This window comes from Carcharodon carcharias, chromosome 27 (assembly GCF_017639515.1).
Source record: "Carcharodon carcharias isolate sCarCar2 chromosome 27, sCarCar2.pri, whole genome shotgun sequence".
In the NCBI taxonomy this organism is placed as follows: domain Eukaryota; kingdom Metazoa; phylum Chordata; class Chondrichthyes; order Lamniformes; family Lamnidae; genus Carcharodon; species Carcharodon carcharias.
The window spans coordinates 13,093,371-13,105,993 of NC_054493.1; the positions used below are offsets into that span (position 1 = coordinate 13,093,371).

At 45.1% G+C, this 12,623-nt stretch overlaps 1 pseudogene; it reads right to left on the minus strand.

Annotated features, from left to right (window-relative positions):
• Positions 1 to 236: 236 nt before the first annotated feature.
• Positions 237 to 2,711, minus strand: LOC121270268 (annotated as a pseudogene).
• Between the last annotated feature and the right edge of the window lie 9,912 nt (positions 2,712 to 12,623).

The following is a 12,623-nucleotide window of genomic DNA, read 5'->3' on the forward strand; positions in this document are numbered from 1 at the left end:
TGTTTTATGTTCCTTGATAATTTAATATCATAATGGAGGTGTCACTGAGAAGAATGTGTAAGTCAGTAAGAATCATCAGCAAGGATTAATCAGCACTTTCTAATTGGAAATGTTAATCAGTGCAACATTTCAGACACTGAATTGTAGATTTTGTACCAAAAATCAATTTAGGATTGAAGTAAAAGTTCATAGAGTTATTATAAACAAGTTCCAGTTGAGAGTTCTTGAATTAAAACGAAATATCACAGGTGGTGCTTTTGAAAAGGGGCATCGCAGCCCTGAAAATCAGCAACAGGTCTAGAATATTAAACTCCAGCTAATTATAGGAGTTGTTAACATCAGCAGAAAACAAACCTAATATTGTCAGACTATCAGTTCTGGGTGTTATTAACAGGAGCAATAACACCAGAATCCAACCCCTGCAGACATTTGTGAACTCGCTGGTGTGTTAGCAGGTGGGATGACCGAGTGTATCCCTTCCCACACTCAGAGCAGGTGAATGGCCTCTCCCCAGTGTGAGTGAGTTTGTGTAAATGCAGGCTGCCGGACTGAGTGAATCTCTTCCCACACACGGAGCAGGTGAATGGTCTCTCCCCAGTGTGAGTGCGTTGGTGAGCAGTGAGAATTGATAACTGCCTGAAACTCTTTCCACAGTGAGTACAGCTGAATGGCTTATCCTCAGTGTGAATTCGCTGGTGTGACAGAAGGCTGGATGAATTTGTGAAATCCTTCCCACACACAGAGCAGATGAATGGCCTCTCCCCTGTGTGAACTCGCTTGTGTGCATTGAGGTTGGATGAAGACCTGAATCTCTTTCCACAGTAAGTGCAGCTGAATGGTCTCTCCTCAGTGTGAACTCGCTGGTGTGACAGCAGGTTAGATGAAAGAGTAAATCCCTTCCCACACACAGAACAGGTGAACGACTTCTCCCCTGCGTGAATTCGCTGGTGTGACCAAAGACCGGATGGCCCAGTGAAATCCTTACCACACAAAGAGCAGATGAATGGCCTCTCCCCAGTGTGAACTCGCTGATGTGCGTTGAGGTTGGATGAACACGAGAACTTCTTTTCACAGTAAGTGCAGCTGAAAGGTCTCTCCTCAGTGTGAATACTTTGGTGTGACAGCAGGTGGGATGACAAAGTGAATCCCTTCCCACACTCAGAGCAGGTGAATGGCTTCTCCCCAGTGTGACTGCGTCGATGGATTTCCAGCAGGTATGGAAAATTGAATCCTTTCCCACATTCCTCACATTTCCACGGTTTCTCCAGGGTGCCAGCCCCAGTGTGATTGCGTCTATGGATTTCTAGTCGGGATGGATAATTGAATCCTTTCCCACAGTCCCCACATTTCCATGGTTTCTCCATGGTGCCAGTGCTCTTGTGTCTCTCCAGGTTGGACAATCAGTTGAAGCCTCGTCCACAGACAGAACACATGTACGGTTTCTCCCCACTGTGAATGGTGTGATGTTTTTTCAGGCAGGATAACTGGTTAAAGCTCTTTCCACAGTCAGTGCCTGGAACACTCTCACTCAGGTATATGTGTGTCTCTTGGTGCTTTTTTACTTGTACTGAATTTTGAAATCTTCTTCCACAGACAGAACAGGGAAATATTTCTCTTTCCACAGTCAAAAGCCAATGATATTTAGGTCATGATGAAGCATGTGGCTCTGTCAGATCTTGACGTGAATTTTAGTTTCCTGCCTGTAAATCTTCCTCTTCAAATACCCTGAAAAAGGAGTTCACAAAACTAATTCAGAACAGACAATTCTACTTTGTATGGAACATTTTTCCTCTCGTTTACCCAAAAGCTGTAAATCCTCGTCCCACACACTCTCCCTCCTCCCTGGGCTTCAATCCAAACTCATCGCACCATCTCTACCATTTCATGGATGCATGCCCAGTCTCCATACCCCCTGACCCCCACTCTGGCTGAGTTCAGTTTGCCAGCCCTTGTGTAGAGGGAGAGTCAAATCAAGAGTCAATAATTTTCTCTCCTGGTCACAGGACCCCGAAGTCCCACCCACTCTGTGTTGCATTACCACAATGGCCACACATGTACTCTGCTTGCCGCTGAAACATGGCGACCGCCAACATGAGCCTGTTCCCGAGAAAGGGTGCATTTATTTGTGCTACAACACCAGGGGAAGTGCTTCCTGCATCAACACAAAGACAGTGTGAGTCGTGTAAAGCGAGAGTCGCTTTTAAGTGCAGCTGGTGTCATATCTCATTTTACCATTTGCTGCTGGACTGACATTCTAAATTAAGTTTTGAAATACAAGCTGAAATCTGGTATCAGGGAGTAAATTAAAACACAATCATGTTCGGATTGACTGTTCCCCAAAATCCTGTCAGTCAAATTTTCATCAGAAATACACCAGGGGATTGTATTTTAATAGGTCTTTTCACAGATGCCATAAAATGACTTATTTTAAAATATATATGAACATATTCTTAAGTAAATAAATAATAAATAACGATATTTAGTAAAACAACCACCCAATGTGGGGTTCGACACTCTGACTCTGGGTTTCTGATCTCCATTAACCACTAACTGGATCCACAAAGTCTTTCCAAACCCTCCCCGTCCAGCCGCCGGCTCCATTGCTTCCTTCCTCCCCCCCCCGGGCCTGTCACCGCGGGGTAAACACGGGGCCTGGAGCCTGGGGCCTACCCCTGAAGTTGATCCAGTTCCCAGTCCAGCCACGGTTCCATTCCTACCCTGTGCTCACAATCTCCTCCCTCCTCCCGAACCGTCCGCTCCTCCTCACTCTGTCACCATAACTAACACTGAGCATGCTCAGAGCGCACACCCACACTGCACCTGCGCACTGGGAGCCGGGCTCAGCGGCCGTCACGATCTTGGGAGAGGAAAGCGAGTTCTGTTCAGGAAGCCGGGCGTATGGGCGGCCATCTTAGTGAGGGAACGGGTGAATGAGGATGGGGCTTCCTCCCGGTGACAGGCTCGGGTTACCCGGGCAACCGGCCGCCGCCATCTTGTGCTGAGGGTTTTCCATCCGGGTCTTTAGTGAAGGACAATGAGCTGGAGTCAGTTTGAAAACTGTTCAGAGGAAGGTCTGAAATCAGATTTACATCCAGATACCTGTAAGGACAATAAAGTTTACATCAATTATGTGTTTAAAATGAAATCAGAATGCTGGAAATACTCAGTTCTGAAGAAGAATCGTATTGGATTGGAAATGTTAAATCTGTTTCTCTCTCTTCACAGAAGCTGCCAAACCTGCTGAGGATTTCCAGAACTTTCTGTTTTTATTTCAGATTTCCAGCATCCATCGTATTTTACTAAAATTATATTTCTTTGAAATTTTGTTGAATATCTAGTTAAGAGTAAAATAATTGTTACCATTTAAATGTACAAATCAGTGATATTTATTTGTGTAACTGAGACTCGGCTGTTCAGGAACAATGTCAGAAATCACTTCACAGAAAATATAGTGGAAATCTGGAATTCTGTTGAGATTCAGACAATTGAAAATAAATAACACAGATTGCAGGACATTTGTGAGGCAAGAGAGTATTAACGGTCATGGAATCAAAGGAGTTGGATGGATTTAACATAGAAATCTGGTATCGGCACACGGGAGCTCAATGTCTGAGCTTGGACTAATTCTGGTTTTGTTTTGAAGGTGGTGTAAATTTCCCGTCTGCTCTGTAGATTATCTCCACGCCCACAGGTAATTTGCTCAAGGTGAAATGCAGAGAGGAAAATGGAGAAGAGGGTTGGTGCAATGACACAGCCTTGTCTGATCCCAGTCTTCACTGAGATAAAGTCTGTGGTGGTTCTGTTGATGAGGTTCATGGCTTTCATGTCATTGTGGAGTAGGCAGAAGATGGTGGCAAATTTGAGGAGGGTACGGGATAAAACGTCACAGTTTGACTGTGTAAAAGGCTTTTGTGAGGACAAAAAAGGTCAAGTACAGCAGTTGGTGCTGTTCCTTGCAATTTTCTTGGGTTTGCCACACAGTAAGGATCATGTTTGTGGTGTCTTTTGATGGGAGAAACCACACGATGAACCTGGAAGTGGCTCTTTGGCCATTAAGAGGTGATTGAGGAGGATCCTTGCAATGATCTTCCCTGTGGCAGGCAGCAGGGAGACTCTTCTGTAATTTATGCAAATGGACTTATCTCCCTTCCTGAATATAGTCACAATCGCAGTGTCCCAGAGATTCCCCAACATGGACTCCTCTTCACTGATGAGGGATATGAGGTTGTGCAGCCGTGCCAGGAGTGTAACACCACCCTGTTTCAGAATTTCAGCAGGGATTCCATCTGCTCTAGAAGTCTTGTTGTTTTCAGCTGTCAAATGTTTTTTCATTTTTGTGCTGGACGTGGCAGCACTGAGACTGACCCAGACGGTTATTGAGGAGTGGAGTTGAGGATATTCAAGTCAAAGGCAATGTCTTGGTTGAGGAGCTCTTCAGAATATTCTCTCCAGTGAGCACTAGCTGACTCTCTGTCCTTGATGAGCTCCCTCCATGTTTGGCTCTCAGGGAGGTTGGCCCTTGAGTGCTTGGGTCATAGATTGTCTTGATAGCGCTGAGGAAACCACACATGTTGGTGTCCACAAGTTGTTGGATCTCCCCACATTTTCTTGTGGGTTTTACTACCTACCAGCACCCCCACCCCACTCCCCCCTCCGTCGCTGAAGAACAATGGTGAACCCTCGAAATGTGGACCATTTTCTGTATTTTGGAAGCCTCCTCTTGATGAAGGCAGAAATAGACGACAAAATTCATCACCACCTCTAATGTTCCAGCTCAGCCATCAGCTGAATGATGAACAGAGCATTTGAGGACCAGGATGTCAAATCCAAGACTGAGACCCTGGTTTACCAGGTGGCAGTGATCCCCGTGCTCCTAAAGGCTTCGGAGACTTGGACAATCTACATCACGCACCTCAGAACACTGGAGAAGTCCCACCAGCAGTGCCTTCACAAGATCCTCCAAATCCAGGGGCAAGAAAGGCGGTCCAACAGCAGCATCCTCTCCCAAGCCAACTTGCCCATCACTGAGGTGCTAATCATTCTAAACCGCTCTGCTGGGTGGGACATGTTGTTCGTATTTCTGACACCAGACACCCAAAGCAACTGCTATACTCGGAACTCAAGTCACAGCAGGAGACTCTCAGGAAGCCAGCAGAAACACTTTAGTAATCTCCTTAAAACACCCTTGAAGAGATCAGATATCCCCACCAGCTTATGGGAGACCCTGGATCGTGACTGGTTAAAATGGAGAAGGCTCATTTGGGAAGGCATCGAATACATTGAGAAACTTGGTCAGGAACACACACAGGTTGAGGCAATTGAGAGAGTGCACAATCCTCCAAACCACCCATCTACCCAAACCTTTAGGCACTACCTGCCCTGCATGTAGCAGTGTCGGCAGATCAGGCATTGGACTTATAAGCCATTTCAGAACCCATCAAACCAGAGTGGAAACAAGTAATCCTTGATCCAGATCAACTGCCTAAGAAATGGGCAGACATGCGAGGTGGGGTTCCCTTCCTGGTGACATGCCCAGGTTAGCCAGACTACCGGTTGCCATTTGAGAGAGGAGGGCAGGCCTTGTTCAGCCGGCCGGGTGCATCCCTGGCCATCTCGGTGAGGGGACATTGGGTAATCAGGGCTTCAGGGTCCCAGTGACCAGGAGAGAAAATGATTGATTAATTGATTTTATTCTCAGTTTTCACACAAGAGCTGGAGAACTGGACCCAGCCAGAGGAGAGGGAGAGAGAAAACTGGGCATGGAGGACAGAAACTTAACTGGAACCTGCACAGGGAAGATGGGATGTGGGATGGGGTTTTACGGCTTTGAGGGAAAACATGTTACACAGAAACTTGAATTGTCTGTTCTGAATTTATATCCTGGACTGACATGATGACTTTTGTGAACTCTTTTTACAGGGTATTGTTAGGTGAGGATTGGCAAACAGGAAACTCAAACCAAACATCATTTCAAGATCTGAGTCTTTCGATTCATCAGGACTTGAATATCATCAGCCTTTTAATGTGAAAAGAGAAATGTTTGCCTGTTCTGTTTGTGGGAAAAGATTTCAAACATCAGTGAGACTGGAAAATCACCGAGACACACACATCCAAGTGAGAGTGTTCCAGTGCACTGACTGTGGAAAGAGCTTTAACCAGTTACACAGCCTGAAAAAACAGCACACCATTCACAGTGGGGAGAAACCATACACATCTTCTGTGTGAACAAGACTTCAACTGATCATCCAACCTGGAGAGACACAAGGACCCCAATGTCATGGAGAAACCGTGTAAATGTGGGGACTGTGGGAAGGGATTCAATTACCCATCTGACCTGGAAATTCATCAACGCATTCACACTGGGGAGAGGCCGTTCATGTGTTCCGAGTGTGGGAAAGGATTCACTCAGTTATCTAGCCTACGTACACACCAGAGAAATCACACTGGGGAGAGACCGTTCACTTGCTCTGAATGTGGGAAGGGATTCACTAGGTCACCCACCCTGCTGAAACACCAGCGGATTCACACTGGGGAGAGGCCATTCACCTGCTCCGAGTGTGGGAAGGGATTTACCAGTTCTTCCAACCTACTGATACACCAGCGAGTTCACACTGGGGAGAGGCCGTTCACCTGCCACAAGTGTGGGAAGGGATTTGTCGATTTATCCACCCTGCTGAAACACCAGCCAGTTCACTCTGATGAGAGACCTTTTAAATGCCCAGATTGCAAAAAGTGCTATAAAAGTTCCAGGGAACTGATGCGCCATCAACGTGTTCACACTGACGAGAGACCATTCAGATGCTGTCAATGTGGGACTGGGTTCAAGACATCATCTGATCTCACAATACATCAGCGGGTTCACACTGGGGAAAGGCCATTCATCTGCTGTGTGTGTGGGAAGGGATTCTCTCATTCATCCAACCTCCTGAGACACCAGCGAGTTCACTCTGATACGAGAACTTTTAAATGTTCTGACTGTGAGAGCAGCTTTAAAAACAGCAGTGATCTGCTGAGACACCAACGGACTCACACTGGAGAGAGGCCGTTCATCTGCTTTGTGTGTGGGAAGGATTCTCTCGGGCATTCACCCTGCTGCAACACCTGTGAGTTCACACAAGGGAGAAGCCATTCACCTGCTCCATGTGTGGGAAGGGAATCATTGATTCATCCCACCTGCTGAGACTTCAACAAGTCCACTAGTGACGACTGGGTTTGTGTTGTGTCCTTATTGCTGCTGTTAATCACATCCAGGACTGAACTTATGGGTTAATTCTGAGGTGTGGAAGAAATGTGGCCCAGCCGCTCTCTTCCATGGTTTAGAACTCCTAGACATGGAACAGAAGGCTCCTTTACAACTGGGTTTAGAGTCAGGATGAACAATGGTGAATGCTGGAAACGTGCTGTCAAATCAGAGATTGGTGTAAAACTGTGATCTGTTTCTGACTGAGAGTGAAACGGCCGGTTTAAGTTTCCAGTCTGAAAATGACTGTGGTAATTATGGTACAAGGATTTAAAATGGTTTGTGTGATATTCTTGGGTCTACCAATGTAAGGCAATAACAAGAAGAATTTGCATTTCTACATGAAACCTTTAACCTCTCTCACTTTCCATTAACTTCAATGTAATGGAAACTGACAGAACCTGTCAACATTTGAAAGATATTTACAAATGTTTCAAGGGTTTCTTACAAGTTGGAATCTTCCTCTGTTCTGTCCACTCGAGATGTTACATAACAGACTTTCTCCTGTGGATATCGAGCTGGAGTGTTGGGCTTTGATGTATTTCCTTGTTCATCTTGTTGACTCTAAATATTGAATCTTGTGGTTTCAGACACCAGATAATCAAGCTCACAACATCAGATTGTCTTTTCCTGACTTTATTAACAGCACTGCAATCATACAGAGTAATTCATTACATGGTTCCGGTCCTCAATGAAGTACTTATAAATGTCATCATTTTATATACTTCAGAGCCTGTAATATAGGAATGGTGGATTGGTGTGTAATTTTAATATAAGTTTAATTCAATATTCCTTCCTCTAATATCTCGTCCACCTCTTCCCTGTTACCTACTGCATTTGTTTGCCGATTTTTGTTATTACAGACTGTCACATATTCCCATGTTTTTAACTAGATTATATAGTCTCTATATTTAATGTTATGAGTTTTCTTGCTGTAGGTTACAATTCAGCCTTTGAGCTGTAAATGTATTTCTTGAATAAAACAGCGTTATATTGAAAAAATGTAGTTACCCGATCCAGAGAACACAGATAATACAGTGGATTCAGTGCTCTCTTCTCCCCAGCTCTGATCTAAACAGCTGCAGCTATACTGGAGATATTGAAAATTAACTTAAAACAAAAACAGAATTACCTGGAAAAACTCAGCAGGTCTGGCAGCATCGGTGGAGAAGAACAAAGTTGACGTTTCGAGTCCTCATGACCCTTCAACAGAACTAAGTAAAAATAGGAGAGGGGTGAAATATAAGCTGGTTTAAGGTGGGGGGGGTGGGGGTGGTTGTAGGGACAAGCAGTCCCTACAACCACCCCCCCCCCCCCCCCCCGCCACCCCCCACTCCTCCGACAGTTTCTCACGGGCTTCCACATGACCCATTCATATGTGCACTGCGCATGCTCTAGATCACAATGCCCGGCTGATTGATGGCAGCTCAGGACCAATAAGACGAGGGACTCGGCAGCAGCGGATGGTCCTCCAACCAGAGTGAATGACGGGCGGGGCTGAGCCCGGATCTCCCTCATTGGCCGAAACGCTGCATCATTTTGGAAGCTGATTTGTCTCAAACTCCAGGAGAAAACTGGACCTTTCTGTTTGTGGCTTTAAACAGATGAAACCCTGTGGGTGCAGAGCAAACATTTCAACATTTGTCAGTGAAATGGATTCATCCATGGCAGACAGCAGGGATTATTTCAGGAATTTACAGTTTAGTGATTGAGCAGTGCACAGTTCTGAACCTCTTGTCTGGGATCTTTCCTCTTAATTCACTGATTCCCAGTTGAAGGTGTTTCTGCAATAAATTAATTAACTTTGGATATCAATCCAACGTCAATGCCATCCTCGGAACGGGGAAAGTCTGTGGTTAAATAAATGAACCAACACTCATATCACTTGATGGGATTCTAAGATGCACAACATCATCTGCTCAGAAAGAGGAAGGTGCATTGCAGCTAATGAAAAGCAGCAATCACACTCACAGACACCATACACACACTCTCAATCCTATCAAAATATCTCCTGTTGCCTTATTGGTTCATGTCTTTTTGAAGAAAGTCCTGAGTGAGCTGTAAAAATCTCAAATGCTTGTCAAGCTTCCCCTGAAAGATATCTGTACTATATCTTTGTGGTAGTGAGTTCCACATTCTCACCACTCTCTGGGTGAAGATGTTTCTTCTGAATTCCCTGTAGGATTTCTTGGTGACTCATAGAGTCATAGAGGTCCACAGCACAGAAAAAGGCCCTTAGGCCCATCAAGTCTGTACTGGTCAAACAAATACCTAACTATTCTCATTCCATTTTCCAGCACTAGGCCCATAGTCCTGTATGCCATGGCATTGCAAGTACACGTCCAAATACTTCTTAAATGTTACAAGGGTTTCTGCCTCTGCCACCCTTTCAGGCAGTGAGTTCCAGATTCCCAACACCCTCTGGGTGAAAAAGTTCTTCCTCACATCCCCTCTAAACTTCCTGTCCCTTACCATAAACCTATGCCCCCTGATTATTGATCCCTGCACCAAGAGGAAAGGTTCCTTCCTGTCTACCCTATCGATGCCCCTCATAATTTTATACACCTCAATCATGTCCCCCCCAAATCTCTGCTCCAGGGAAAATAACCCCAGTCTATCCAATCTCTCCCCATAACTAATAACTCACCAGCCCAGGCAACATCCTAGTAAATCTCTGCACTCTCTTTCTAGTGCAGTCATATCCTTCCTATAATGCAGATTCCAGAATGACACTCAATACTCCAGCTGTGGTGTAACCAGCATTATATACAGTTCCAGCAGAACATCTCTGCTCTTATATTCTATGCCTCAGCTAATAAAGGCAAGTATTCCATATGCCTTCTTAACCACATTATCTACCTGTCCCGCTATCTTAAGGGACCCATGGACATGCACACCAAGGTCTCTGATCCTCAGTACTTTCCAGGGTCTTACCTGTATTCATCGCGCATTGTTTGTCCTGCCCAAGTGCATCACTTCATACTTACCTGGATTAAATTCCATTTGCCACTGATCAGCCCATCTGACCAGCCCATCTCTATCCTCCTGTAATCTAAGGCTATCTTCCTCACTATTTACCACCCCATCAATTTTCATGTCATTTGCGAGCTTACCCTCCTACATTCAAGTTTAAATTGTTTATATATACCACACACAGCAAGGGACCCAACACTAAACCCTGCGGGACCCCACTGGACAACAGGCATCCAGTCACAAAAACACCCCTCGACCATCTACCTCTGCTTCCTGCCTCACAACCAATTCTGGATCCAATTTGCCAAATTGCCATGGGCTCTTACCTTCGTTATCAGCCTCCCATGCGGGACCTTATCAAGAGCCTTGCTGAAGTCCAAGTAGACTACATCAAATGCATTGCTGTCATCTACACACGTGGTCACCTCTTCGAAAAATTCAATCAAATTGGTCAGACATGACCTCCCCTTATCAAAACCATGCTGACTGTCTTTGATTAATCCCTGCATCTCCAAGTGTAGATTAATTCTGTCCCTCAGAATAGTTTCCCTACCACTGAGGTTAGACTGACTGGCCTGTAGTTCCCTGGTTTATCCTTTCCTCCCTTCTTGAATAATGATACCACATTAGCTGTCCTCCCATCGTCTGGCACCTCTCCTGTGGCCAGAGAGGTATTGAAAATTATTGCCAGCGCCCCTGCTATCTCCTCCCTTGCCTCACTCAACAACCTGGGATACATTTCATCCAGGCCTGGAGATTTATCTACTTTTAAGTCTGCCAGACCACTTAGAACCTCCTCCCTTTCTATGCTAATTTCTTTAATTATATCACAGTCCTTCCGCCTGATTTCCATATCCATGCCGTCCCTCTCACTTGTGAACACTGACACAAAGTATTCATTTAGAGCCCTACCTACGTTTTCCAGCTCCATACACAAATTACCACTATGGTCCTTAATCTTTCTCTAGTTATCTTCTTGCTCTTTAATGTACTTGAAAAATAACTTTGGATTTTCCTTTATTTTAGCTGCCAATGTTCTTTTCATGCCACCTTTTTGCTCTCCCAATTTCCCTTCTAAGTTCCCCCCTACACATTCTGTACTCCTCTAGGGCTACCGCTGTTTTGAGCCCTCGCTATCTGCCATAAGCCTCCCTTTTTCTCTTTATCCAATCCTGTATATCCCTCGACATCCAGGGTTCCCTGGATTTGTTGGTCCCACCCTTTGTCATTACTTGAATATGTTGGCCCTGTACTCTCCCTATTTCCTTCTTGAATGAGTCCCACTGCTCTGATGCAGATTTACTTAAAAGTAGCTGTTCCCAGTCCACTCTGGCCAAATCATATCTGATCTTATTTAAATCGGCCTTCCTCCAATTTAGAACTCTGATTTCTGGCCCGTCCTTGTCCTTTTCCATAACAACCTTGAATCTAACGGAGTTATGATCACTATCTGAAAAATGTCCCCCCACTGATACCTCTACCACTTGCCTGGCATCATTTCCTAAAATTAAGTCCAGGACTGCCCCCTCTCTTGTAGGACCTTCTACGTACTGGCTTAAAAAGCTCTCCTGGATGCATTTTAAGAATTCCTAAACCTATCACACTATGACTAACCCAGTTAATGCTGGGGAAGTTGAAATCCCCCACTATTACTACCCTATTATTTTTATACTTCTCTGGAATTTGCCGACATATCTGCTCTTCTATTTCTCTCTAACTGTTTGGGGGCTGATAGTACACTCCCAGCAATGTGATTGCTCCTTTTTTGTTTTTCAGTTCTAACCATATGGCTTCATTTGAGGAGCCTTCTAAGATGTCATCCCTCCTTACTGCTGTAATTGATTTCTTGATCAATATTGCAATACCCCCTCCTCTTTTACCTCCTTCCCTGTCTCACCTGAAGTCCCTCTATCTTGGAATATTGAGCTGCCAATCCTGCCCCTCTCTCAATTATGTCTCTGTGACAGCAATGACATCATATCTCCAAGTGTTAATTTGTGCCCTCAACTCATCTGCCTTATTCATCAGACCCCTTGCATTAAAATAAATACCATCCAATCTTGCCAAACTCCCTTGTGCCTTAACTGGCCTATAATTTCTACTCCTTCCAGACTCACTTGCTCTCTCTTCTAATTTTGGCTCTGCATCGCCCCCTGCTGAACCTTCTCTCAGGATCACATCCCCCTGCCAAGTTAGTTTAAGCCTTCCCCAACAGCACTAGTAAACCTCCTCGCAAGGATGTTGGTCCCAATCCGGTTCAAGTGCAACCCATCGGCCTTTACCGCCCCAGAAATGGTCCCAATGTCCCAGAAATCTATAGCCCTCCCTCCTGCACCATCTCTCCAGCCACGCATTCATCTGGACTAACCTCCTACTTCAATACTCACTAGCCAGTGGCACTGGAAGTAAC